Source organism: Rutidosis leptorrhynchoides, chromosome 6 (assembly GCF_046630445.1).
Source record: "Rutidosis leptorrhynchoides isolate AG116_Rl617_1_P2 chromosome 6, CSIRO_AGI_Rlap_v1, whole genome shotgun sequence".
Classification (NCBI taxonomy): domain Eukaryota; kingdom Viridiplantae; phylum Streptophyta; class Magnoliopsida; order Asterales; family Asteraceae; genus Rutidosis; species Rutidosis leptorrhynchoides.
The window spans coordinates 44,528,981-44,542,642 of record NC_092338.1 but is presented as its reverse complement, the minus strand read 5'-3'; the positions used below and the strand labels follow the sequence as shown (position 1 = coordinate 44,542,642).

The 13,662-nt window shown below is 35.3% G+C and overlaps 1 long non-coding RNA gene across 1 annotated transcript; it reads right to left on the bottom strand.

The window, feature by feature from the left end:
• Window positions 1-2,893: 2,893 nt before the first annotated feature.
• Window positions 2,894-3,454, bottom strand: LOC139855630 (uncharacterized). Its single transcript, XR_011761501.1, has 3 exons — window positions 3,429-3,454; window positions 3,195-3,277; window positions 2,894-2,944 (listed from the first exon to the last, which is right to left on the bottom strand). It is a non-coding gene; the product is annotated as an uncharacterized lncRNA (long non-coding RNA).
• Window positions 3,455-13,662: the final 10,208 nt, after the last annotated feature.

Sequence of the window (13,662 nt, the reverse complement as noted above, 5' to 3'; positions counted from 1 at the left end):
ACTTCCATGGAGTAGTATAAATATAGGTGGTGGGTTCATTTGTGTAAGGTGTGAAGTTGTGAGAGTGAAATAAGAAGTGAGTTGTGAAGAAGAGAAGAAGAGTGTGAGTTAGCGAAAGTAGAGAAGAGAAAGCTTGTAAGTAATATTGTAATTGTAATTTAATATAAGTGTTTTTGTTAAGTTTCCCGATCAAGCCTTAGTTTGTGTTTAAGTTCTTAGTGCACTTTTGTTGTTCTTATTATATGGTCGGCTCTGCCGCCTAAGTAATATATGGTCGGTTATACCGCCTAAAGATATATGGTCGACACTGTCGCCTAAGTACATTGTGCACTAAGGATTTATAAAATTAAAGGCTAACCAACGTCAAAGTGTTGGTGTAGTGAGTCTAGTATAGTCTAGATCCTCTATAGTGGTGTGTTGGGCTCGTCGAAGCTTCCAACACTCTTAGCATCCATTTGCTAACCGATCTACAACCAAATCATCTCTGTTCCTTGCTAAGTAAAATAGTCGATTATACCTCGAGACAAAGGACCCTCGCCAATCGAATGATCGAATGGACTTGTCATCACCCAACTTCATCCACAAAGCATCTGTTGTAGTTGAGGTCATCCACATCAAACTTAAACCATAAACACTATGTGTTAAGATCACAAATCTCAATAACATATTTGAATCCTTAATTGGTGGCAATCAATACCTCGAGCGTCAATTTTGAATCCTATTGTTTTGCAACAAAATCAATTTAAGTGATATCAGGGTAATTTATAATAATATTGGTATACACAGAGGAAAATTATATTATATATTGGATTATAAAAAAGTACATATATATTGGGTTAAAAATTACAAAATGAGGTGAAACGTTTGCTTGAAGAAATAAAGCAAGAGTGAAAGTTATTTAACAATGTAATATTATAAATTAGTTTTTATTCTTTTTTGTGAACTTAATTTTGCATTTCTACGATTGCTTCTAAAAAGTAGTATAGCGTAGTATAATTTTGTAACTACTATACTATACTACTACATATCGTCTCACGATTACTCGCAGTGCTAAATAACCGACTATTCACGACTACAAATTGAATTTATTGATACATATTTCTCGCCTAGAGGCTAACGTCAATAAGTATTAGCACAGATTCTAGAATTGAGCGTCGGGTGGCCTAATCAATCTTCCGGAACCAAATTATGAAGTGTCCGTCTAACGCTCTACGGCTAAGTGTTCAAGTTCTAGAGTAAGAGAATACTGTGTGGGAAAGAAAATGTGTTCTCTGTGTCAGGTTCAAGTGTCTTTAAAGTGATGGCCCATGTAACCTTTTTATAGGTGTAATTCGGAGGTACACGTGTCACTTTATCAGTGGTTGTTTTATACTAAAAGTACGTAACCGACTTTGATCTTATAGCATTACTTTAATGAACGGAGTACGCTGGCTGCTAACTTTGCTTCTTTTTTTTTTAAAAGCAAACAATCATAAAAAAAGCAGAGGATACAATCCTAGAGGATACAATCCTAGGCTCGCATGAAGCTAACTTTGCTTTTTAATTCTATTGACATACCTTTTGAACATTTTTCTACTTTGTAATGATTACTAGATAAGAGCCTGTGCGTTGCACGGCAGCTCTAAAAAATAGTCGTAATCGTTACTATTTGTATAGCATTGTTTGTTGTTGATAGCAGTTTAACGACGAAATACTTTAGTAGTATATGTATTGAAACCAAACAATCTGAAAAATGCATTTTGAACACATAAACCACGAAGTCGCTTATCATTTCTATCTTTCCATAAATTTCACCTAAGTAATATGGGTATAAATGAAACAAATGCCAAATCGAGCCAGTAGAACTTAAATTTTCCTAGATTGTAGATAGATCTTCCGGTGTTCTTCAGTTAATCCCTCTCAACGTCAATGATGGATTTCACCGGATCCAAGCAAAACCAGTTTATAAACATAACTTTGAATGCAATGCTGGTGGATATCCATTAGTCATTTTGAGTTTGTGAAAAGTAAAAATGCAATATTGCTTGCCCATAGTATTTTAACGATGTATTAGTTGAAAAAGTAAGAATCGGGATGTATTAGTTCACAAAGTATAAAAGAGGGTATAAAAATAATACTACATAATGAACAATGAGTGTTTTGGAGCAACTTGCCTAATCTTACAATATATTGCAACCTGGGACAATTTATGTAGTAACATTAGATGACCATGGACCGCTTGAACAGACAATGGTTACCTAGACAGCTTAGATGCGAAACTGCGCAACTTAGAATACACAAGTATAAATGGTGACTCCAACATGGCAATACATGAGCCCGTGCGTTGCACGATAACTCTTATAAAAAGAGTTTTAGACAATACTGTAAAAATTTACACTTACTTATTTGAGGCCCCTGCCTTTTGCACTGGTGATTTGAAGAATCTGCATAGCACAGTATTCAATTCCCACTTTAACCACAAAAATAAAGGAAGGTAATATGAAATCACTAAAACATTCAAGTAGAAGTGATTGGTACATTTTTTTTTTTTAGGCAAACTTTGACCCAATCAATTCTTTTAACCCACATCATCCTTAAAAGTAGCTTGCTTTACCTGATACAACGTGAAGTGAAGAATATTCTTATCCACCTGACACCTTTTCTTGGCAAAGATAACTACAGATTCAAATGCAATAAAGTGATTTTGTATACTCCGTATGAGACCTCACTATGTAACCAAATAAACAATTACTACATATAAAAAATAACCCTAATAAACCAAAAAAGTTTCTCTCTCATCCATTTCCACAAAAGATCTACCAAAACAAAACATCTTACATTACTAAAAAATTAGATGTTAGAACTGAACCTTTTATTAAATAAAACATAAAAAAAAATTACCTTGTAAGACATTTAGATGAAAGATATGATTGTCGACCAATACGACGTCAAAAATGTTGTAGAACTGAATATTATAACCGGATGACTAAAATTAATATACTAATAAATAATAAAAAAGATACCTTGAAAAGCCATACAATCATCAATCTATTGCGGTAACAAAACCCATATATAATTACTAATAAACAAAACACTATTAATTTGCACTCAATATTTCTTTTCGTAAACTAATACACGATGATGGTGAAATCATATTGTTCAAAACTAAATAGCATAGAAAATGAATAATAATGAAGTTGAACAATGAAACTCACTTTTTTACCATAAGTTTTGGTGAGAATTAACTTTTTTGCTTTAGTCTTCACATCATCCGAATCTGAGTCGATAGCATTATAACCTATCAAAAATATTAACAATATATGATATTCAGTATAAAATCAATCACCAAAACGCATATCAATCTATTCATTCTCCCATACCCCACTCATATGGGATTGGGTATTGTTGTTGTTATTGTTGTAATCTATTCATTTTATGAAAAAATATACATAGAAGGTGTTGATTTGAACTGGATTGCACCCTTCTAATCCAAGCTTAACCCTACAATCAAAACATTAAAACTAAGTCATTTACTCCTTATAAAACCAAGTAAAATGACCCATATAACTGCACCAATAAGAACATGAAATAAACATGTGAAAGAAATATCTGAATATAGACAAGGGATCATCAACATAATTACCTGGGAATCCATAATCACTACCTGAAACATATGAGTCAAAATTGGGTTAGCTACAGGCCTGCTGCACTTTTATTGTCCTAAAAGTTCATCTGCAAGTCATATAAACGAAGGTTCATAAGTCAGAAATCTAGAAAAGGGTCTAACTAAATATAAAATCCTGAAGTCAGTGTAATTAACTCTAAACACAATTAGTTACCAACTGAAATGTCCCGTTCTTATTGATTAAAAACGTTCCATATTAATTGATTTCGTTGCGAGGTTTTGACCTCTATATGAGACGTTTTTCAAAGACTGCATTCATTTTTAAAACAAACCATAACCTTTATTTCATAAATAAAGGTTTAAAAAGCTTTACGTAGATTATCAAATAATGATAATCTAAAATATCCTGCTTACACACGACCATTACATAATGGTTTACAATACAAATATGTTACATCGAAATCAGTTTCTTGAATGCAGTTTTTACACAATATCATACAAACATGGACTCCAAATCTTGTCCTTATTTTAGTATGCAACAGCGGAAGCTCTTAATATTCACCTGAAAATAAACATGCTTTAAACGTCAACAAAAATGTTGGTGAGTTATAGGTTTAACCTATATATATCAAATCGTAACAATAGACCACAAGATTTCATATTTCAATTCACATCCCATACATAGAGATAAAAATCATTCATATGGTGAACACCTGGTAACCGACATTAACAAGATGCATATATAAGAATATCCCCATCATTCCGGGACACCCTTCGGATATGATATAAATTTCGAAGTACTAAAGCATCCGGTACTTTGGATGGGGTTTGTTAGGCCCAATAGATCTATCTTTAGGATTCGCGTCAATTAGGGTGTCTGTTCCCTAATTCTTAGATTACCAGACTTAATAAAAAGAGGCATATTCGATTTCGATAATTCAACCATAGAATGTAGTTTCACGTACTTGTGTCTATTTTGTAAATCATTTATAAAACCTGCATGTATTATCATCCCAAAAAATATTAGATTTTAAAAGTGGGACTATAACTCACTTTCACAGATTTTTACTTCGTCGGGAAGTAAGACTTGGCCACTGGTTGATTCACGAACCTATAACAATATATACATATATATCAAAGTATGTTCAAAATATATTTACAAGACTTTTAATATATTTTGATGTTTTAAGTTTATTAAGTCAGCTGTCCTCGTTAGTAACCTACAACTAGTTGTCCACAGTTAGATGTACATAAATAAATCGATAAATATTATCTTGAATCAATCCACGACCCAGTGTATACGTATCTCAGTATTGATCATAACTCAAACTATATATATTTTGGAATCAACCTCAACCCTGTATAGCTAACTCCAACATTCACATATAGAGTGTCTATGGTTGTTCCGAAATATATATAGATGTGTCGACATGATAGGTCGAAACATTGTATACGTGTCTATGGTATCTCAAGATTACATAATATACAATACAAGTTGATTAAGTTATGGTTGGAATAGATTTGTTACCAATTTTCACGTAGCTAAAATGAGAAAAATTATCCAATCTTGTTTTACCCATAACTTCTTCATTTTAAATCCGTTTTGAGTGAATAAAATTGCTATGGTTTCATATTGAACTCTATTTTATGAATCTAAACAGAAAAAGTATAGGTTTATAGTCGAAAAAATAAGTTACAAGTCGTTTTTGTAAAGGTAGTCATTTCAGTCGAAAGAACGACGTCTAGATGACCATTTTAGAAAACATACTTCCACTTTGAGTTTAACCATAATTTTTGGATAAAGTTTCATGTTCATAATAAAAATCATTTTCTCAGAATAACAACTTTTAAATCAAAGTTTATCATAGTTTTTAATTAACTAACCCAAAACAGCCCGCGGTGTTACTACGACGGCGTAAATCCGGTTTTACGGTGTTTTTCGTGTTTCCAGGTTTTAAATCATTAAGTTAGCATATCATATAGATATAGAACATGTGTTTAGTTAATTTTAAAGGTCAAGTTAGAAGGATTAACTTTTGTTTGCGAACAAGTTTAGAATTAACTAAACTATGTTCTAGTGATTACGAGTTTAAACCTTCGAATAAGATAGTTTTATATATATGAATCGAATGATGTTATGAACATCATTACTACCTCAAGTTTAGTAGGTAAACCTACTGGAAGTGACAAGAAATGATCTAGCTTCAAAGGATCTTGGATGGCTTGAAAGTTCTTGAAGTAGGATCATGACACAAAAACTAGTTCAAGTAAGATTTTTACTCGAATTAAGATAGTTTATAGTTATAGAAATTGAATCAAAGTTTGAATATGAATATTACCTTGAATAAGAAAGATAACCTACTGTATATAACAAAGGTTTCTTGATCTTAGATGGTTACTTGGAATGGATTAGAAAGCTTGGAAGTAAATTAGTAAACTTGAAGGGATTTTTGAAGTGTTCTTGAAGTGTTCTTCCTATGATGATTATAGTTTGATTCTTGAAGTGATTTTTGATGAAGATGATGATTAACTACTGGAAAAATACGTTCATAATAGTGTGTGTGTGTGTTGAGAGAGAATTAGAAAGAGAATTGGAAGTGCAATGGAGTGAATGATGAGTGGTAATTGGTGAGTGGTGAGTGGGGTTAAAAGGAGTTCTAGTTAGTTGACTAGCTCATGGTAGAAGTTAAAATTGATTAGTCATACATGACATAATCAAGAGTGGAATCCCATGCTAGTTCCTATTGGTATATACCTATAGTAAGTACGTTTTGAAGCTGTGTATAATACGGGTAAGAATACGACTAGAATTCTTGATGAAAGAAAAGAATGGGAAAGTAACTGTAACCATTTTCGTTAAGTATGAGTGTTTTGATATATGTCTTGAAGTCTTCCAAAAGTATTTTAATACATCTAAATACACTACATGTATATACATTTTAACTGAGTCGTTAAGTCATCGTTAGTCGTTACATGTAAGTGTTGTTTTGAAACCTTTAAGTTAACGATCTCAATTAATGTTGTTAACCCATTGTTTATTATATCTAATGAGATGTTAAATTATTATATTATCATGATATTATGATATATTAATATATCTTAATATGATATATATACATTTAAATGTCGTTACAACGATAATCGTTACATATATGTCTCGTTTCGAAATCCTTAAGTTAGTAGTCTTGTTTATATGTATATAACTCATTGTTAATATACTTATGGAGATACTTACTTATCATAATCTCATGTTAACCATATGTATATCCATATATATATCGTCATGTCATTTTTACAAGTTTTAACGTTCGTGAATCGCCGGTCAACTTTGGTGGTCAATTGTCTATATGAAACATATTTCAATTAATCAAGTCTTAACAAGTTTGATTGCTTAACATGTTGGAAACATTTAATCATGTAAATATCAATCTCAATTAATATATATAAACATGGAAAAGTTCGGGTCACTACAGTACCTACCCGTTAAATAAATTTCGTCCCGAAATTTTAAGCTGTTGAAGGTGTTGACGAATCTTCTGGAAATAGATGCGGGTATTTCTTCTTCATCTGATCTTCACGCTCCCAGGTGAACTCGGGTCCTCTACGAGCATTCCATCGAACCTTAACAATTGGTATCTTGTTTTGCTTAAGTCTTTTAACCTCACGATCCATTATTTCGACGGGTTCTTCGATGAATTGAAGTTTTTCGTTGATTTAGATTTCATCTAACGGAATAGTGAGATCTTCTTTAGCAAAACATTTCTTCAAATTCGAGACGTGGAAAGTGTTATGTACAGCCGCGAGTTGTTGAGGTAACTCAAGTCGGTAAGCTACTGGTCCGACACGATCAATAATCTTGAATGGTCCAATATACCTTGGATTTAATTTCCCTCGTTTACCAAATCGAACAACGCCTTTCCAAGGTGCAACTTTAAGCATGACCATCTCTCCAATTTCAAATTCTATATCTTTTCTTTTAATGTCAGCGTAGCTCTTTTGTCGACTTTGGGCGGTTTTCAACCGTTGTTGAATTTGGACGATCTTCTCGGTAGTTTCTTGTATAATCTCCGGACCCGTAATCTGTCTATCCCCCACTTCACTCCAACAAATCGGAGACTTGCACTTTCTACCATAAAGTGCTTCAAACGGCGCCATCTCAATGCTTGAATGGTAGCTGTTGTTGTAGGAAAATTCTGCTAACGGTAGATGTCGATCCCAACTGTTTCCGAAATCAATAACACATGCTCGTAGCATGTCTTCAAGCGTTTGTATCGTCCTTTTGCTCTGCCCATCAGTTTGTGGATGATAGGCAGTACTCATGTCTAGACGAGTTCCTAATGCTTGCTGTAATGTCTGCCAGAATCTTGAAATAAATCTACCATCCCTATCATAGATAATAGAGATTGGTATTCCATGTCTGGAGACGACTTCCTTCAAATATAGTCGTGCTAACTTCTCCATCTTGTCATCTTCTCTTATTGGCAGGAAGTGTGCTGATTTGGTGAGACGATCAACTATTACCCAAATAGTATCAAAACCACTTGCAGTCCTTGACAATTTAGTGATGAAATCCATGGTAATGTTTTCCCATTTCCATTCTGGGATTTCAGGTTGTTGAAGTAGACCTGATGGTTTCTGATGCTCAGCTTTGACCTTAGAACACGTCAAACATTCTCCTACGTATTTAGCAACATCGGCTTTCATACCCGGCCACCAAAAATGTTTCTTGAGATCCTTGTACATCTTCCCCGTTCCAGGATGTATTGAGTATCTGGTTTTATGAGCTTCTCTAAGTATCATTTCTCTCATATCTCCAAATTTTGGTACCCAAATCCTTTCAGCCCTATACCGGGTTCCGTCTTCCCGAATATTAAGATGCTGCTCCGATCCTTTGGGTATTTCATCCTTTAAATTTCCTTCTTTTAAAACTCCTTGTTGCGCCTCCTTTATTTGAGTAGTAAGGTTATTATGAATCATTATATTCATAGATTTTACTCGAATGGGTTCTCTGTCCTTCCTGCTCAAGGCATCGGCTACCACATTTGCCTTCCCCGGGTGGTAACGAATCTCAAAGTCGTAATCATTCAACAATTCAATCCACCTACGCTGCCTCATATTCAGTTGTTTCTGATTAAATATGTGTTGAAAACTTTTGTGGTCGGTATATATAATACTTTTGACCCCATATAAGTAGTGCCTCCAAGTCTTTAATGAAAAAACAACCACGCCTAATTCCAAATCATGCGTCGTATAATTTTGCTCGTGAATCTTCAATTGTCTAGACGCATAAGCAATCACCTTCGTTCGTTGTATTAATACACAACCGAGACCTTGCTTTGATGCGTCACAATAAATCACAAAATCATCATTCCCTTCAGGCAATGACAATATAGGTGCCGTAGTTAGCTTTTTCTTCAATAACTGAAACGCTTTCTCTTGTTCATCCTTCCATTCAAATTTCTTCCCTTTATGCGTTAATGCAGTCAAGGGTTTTGCTATTCTGGAAAAGTCTTGGATGAACCTTCTGTAGTAACCAGCTAGTCCTAAAAACTGGCGTATGTGTTTCGGAGTTTTCGGGGTTTCCCACTTTTCAACAGTTTCTATCTTTGCCGGATCCACCTTAATACCTTTTTTGTTCACTATGTGACCGAGGAATTGAACTTCTTCCAACCAAAATGCACACTTTGAAAACTTAGCGTACAATTCTTCCTTCCTCAATACTTCTAACACCTTTCTCAAATGTTCACCGTGTTCTTGGTCATTCTTTGAGTAAATAAGTATGTCATCAATGAAAACAATGACAAACTTGTCAAGGTATGGTCCACACACTCGGTTCATAAGGTCCATGAACACAGCTGGTGCATTAGTTAAACCAAATGGCATGACCATAAACTCGTAATGACCGTAACGTGTTCTGAAAGCAGTCTTTGGAATATCATCTTCTTTCACCCGCATTTGATGATACCCGGAACGTAAGTCAATCTTTGAATAAACAGACGAGCCTTGTAGTTGATCAAATAAGTCGTCGATTCTCGTTGTGGGTAGCGGTTCTTGATGGTAAGTTTGTTCAACTCTCGGTAGTCGATACACAACCTGAATGTACCATCTTTCTTCTTAACAAATAAAACAGGAGCTCCCCACGGTGATGTGCTTGGTCGAATGAAACCACGCTCTAAAAGTTCTTGTAATTGGCTTTGCAGTTCTTTCATCTCGCTGGGTGCGAGTCTGTAAGGAGCACGAGCTATTGGTGCAGCTCCTGGTACAAGATCTATTTGAAATTCAACGGATCGATGTGGGGGTAATCCCGGTAATTCTTTCGAAAATACATCGGGAAATTCTTTTGCAATGGGAACATCATTGATGCTCTTTTCTTCAGTTTGTACTTTCTCGACGTGTGCTAGAACAGCATAGCAACCTTTTCTTATTAGTTTTTGTGCCTTCAAATTACTAATAAGATGTAGCTTCGTGTTGCCCTTTTCTCCGTACACCATTAAGGGTTTTCCTTTTTCTCGTATAATGCGAATTGCATTTTTGTAACAAACGATCTCTGTTTTCACTTCTTTCAACCAGTCCATACCGATTATCACATCAAAACTCCCTAACTCTACTGGTATCAAATCAATCTTAAATGTTTCGCTAACCAGTTTAATTTCTCGATTCCGACATATATTATCTGCTGAAATTAATTTACCATTTGCTATTTCGAGTAAAAATTTACTATCCAAAGGCGTCAATGGACAACTTAATTTAGAACAAAAATCTCTACTCATATAGCTTCTATCCGCACCCGAATCAAATAAAACGTAAGCAGATTTATTGTCAATAAGAAACATACCCGTAACAAGCTCCGGGTCTTCTTGTGCCTCTGCCGCATTAATATTGAAAACTCTTCCGCGGCCTTGTCCATTCGTGTTCTCCTGGTTCGGGCAATTTCTAATAATGTGGCCCAGTTTTCCACATTTATAACAAACTACATTGGCATAACTTGCTCCGACACTACTTGCTCCGCCATTACTCGTTCCGACACCATTTGTTCCTTTCGTTCTATTAACCCCTGGTCCGTAGACCTCACACTTCGCCGCGCTATGACCATTTCTTTTACACTTGTTGCAAAATTTGGTGCAGAACCCCGAGTGATACTTTTCACAACTTTGGCATAGCTGCTTCTGATTGTTGTTGTTGTTGCGGTTATTATTGTTGTTGGGATGATTGTTGTAGTTGTTGTTGTTGTTGTTGTTGTTGTTGTTGTTGGGCCGTTTGTTGTAGTTGCGATTGATGTTGCGATTGTTGGGATAATTGTTGCGATTATTGTTGTAATTGCTGTTGTTGTTGTATTGGTGATTCTTATCACCGTTTTCCTCCCACTTTCTTTTGACTTGCTTCACATTGGCCTCTTCAGCAGTCTGTTCTTTAATTCTTTCTTCAATCTGGTTCACTATTTTGTGAGCCATTCTACATGCCTGTTGTATGGAGGCGGGCTCGTGTGAACTTATATCTTCTTGGATTCTTTCCGGTAATCCTTTCACAAACGCGTCGATCTTCTCTTCCTCATCTTCGAATGCTCCCGGACACAATAGGCACAATTCTGTGAATCGTCTTTCGTACGTGGTAATATCAAATCCTTGGGTTCGTAACCCTCTAAGTTCTGTCTTGAGCTTATTGACCTCGGTTCTGGGACGGTACTTCTCGTTCATCAAGTGCTTGAATGCTGACCACGGTAGTGCGTACGCATCGTCTTGTCCCACTTGCTCTAGATAGGTATTCCACCATGTTAACGCAGAACCTGTGAAGGTATGCGTAGCGTACTTTACTTTGTCCTCTTCAGTACATTTACTTATGGCAAACACCGATTCGAACTTCTCGGTCCACCGTTTCAATCCGATCGGTCCTTCGGTTCCATCAAATTCCAAAGGTTTGCAGGCAGTGAATTCTTTGTAGGTGCATCCTACACGATTTCCTGTACTGCTAGATCCAAGATTATTGTTGGTATGTAGCGCAGCCTGTACTGCGGCTATGTTTGAAGCTAGAAAAGTACGGAATTACTCTTCATTCATATTCACGGTGTGTCGAGTAGTCGGTGCCATTTCCTTCAAAATAGTCAAATGGAACAAGTTAATCATACAAAATATTAAGAGTAGTTAATAGTATTTCGTAGCATAATATGAACTCATTTATAAAAGCTTTTTCTTCATATTAGCGTTTTATAAGTTTAAATTCTGGTAGTACCTACCCGTTAAGTTCATACTTAGTAGCTAATATACAATTCAACTACTACAATTCTATATGAAAAACTGATTATAATAATATTTCGCGTTCAAACTTTTATACAATATTTTACAAACTTACAATACCGCTTATTTTACATAAAGCATGAAATATAGCACACAATAACTTTGATACAAGATAGTTGTGAAGATAATTCTAGCTAGTACACAAGTCGTTCAGCAAAGGCAATAAAGACACGTAATTCATACGTCCAGAAACAAGTCATGCATTCTGGTTTTACTAGGACTACTTCCCATCCTTGGTCTTGTGGAACATAACCGTTATGGCCGTTGATAAGACAGCGTGTTGTAACGTCGTCAAAGGGACGAGGGTTACGTAATGTCCAACAGTCCCGTAACAATCTAAAAACCTCATTTCTTACCCCAATTACCGACTCCGTCACTTGTGGGAACGTTTTGTTTAATAGTTGTAGGCCGATGTTCTTGTTCTCACTTTGGTGAGAAGCGAACATTACTAATCCGTAAGCATAACATGCTTCTTTATGTTGCATGTTAGCCGCTTTTTCTAAATCACGAAGTCCAATATTCGGATATATTGAGTCAAAATAATTTCTTAACCCATTGCGTAAAATAGCATTTGGGTTCCCCGCAATATATGCGTCAAAGTAAACACATCGTAACTTATGGATTTCCCAATGTGATATCCCCCATCTTTCGAACGAAAGCCTTTTATAAACCAAGGCATTCTTGGAACGTTCTTCGAATGTCTTACAAACTGATCTCGCCTTAAATAGTTGTGCCGAAGAATTCTGACCGACTCTAGACAAGATTTCATCAATCATGTCTCCGGGTAGGTCTCTTAAAATATTGGGTTGTCTATCCATTTTGTGTTTTTATACTGTAAAATAGACAAGAGTTAGATTCATAAAAAAAAAATATACTTATTAATACAAGCAATTTTTACATATATCATAAAGCATAAGCACACTATATTACATATATTACACCACACGAATACAACTATCTTATTCCGACTCGCTTGTTTCTTCTTCTTCGGTTTTGGTTCGTTTTGCCAAGTTTCTAGGGATATATGATGTTCCCCTAATACGAGCCGTCGTTTTCCACATTGGTTTAGAAAAACCTGGTGGTTTAGAGGTTCCCGGGTCATTGTTACAACTTAAGGACTTCGGGGGTTGACGATACATATAAAGTTCATCGGGGTTGAAATTAGATTTCTCTATTTTTATGCCCTTTCCCTTATTATTTTCTTTTGCCTTTTTAAATTCAGTTGGGGTAATTTCTATAACATCATCGGAATTTTCGTCAGAATCCGATTCATCGGAGAATTGGTAATCCTCCCAATATTTTGCTTCCTTAGCGGAAACACCATTGACCATAATTAACCTTGGTCGGTTGGTTGAGGATTTTCTTTTACTCAACCGTTTTATTATTTCCCCCACCGGTTCTATTTCTTCATCCGGTTCCGATTCTTCTTCCGGTTCCGATTCTTCTTCTGGTTCTGACTCTTCTTCCGGTTCCTCTTCGGGAACTTGTGAATCAGTCCACGAATCATTCCAATTTACATTTGACTCTTCATTATTATTAGGTGAGTCAATGGGACTTGTTCTAGAGGTAGACATCTATCACATAATATCAAACGCGTTAAGAGATTAATATATCACATAATATTCACATGTTAAAAATATATAGTTTCCAACAAAATTTGTTAAGCAATCATTTTTCAAGTAAACACGGTCGAAGTCCAGACTCACTAATGCATCCTAACAAACTCGATAAGACACACTAATGCAAAATTCTGATTCTTTAAGACCA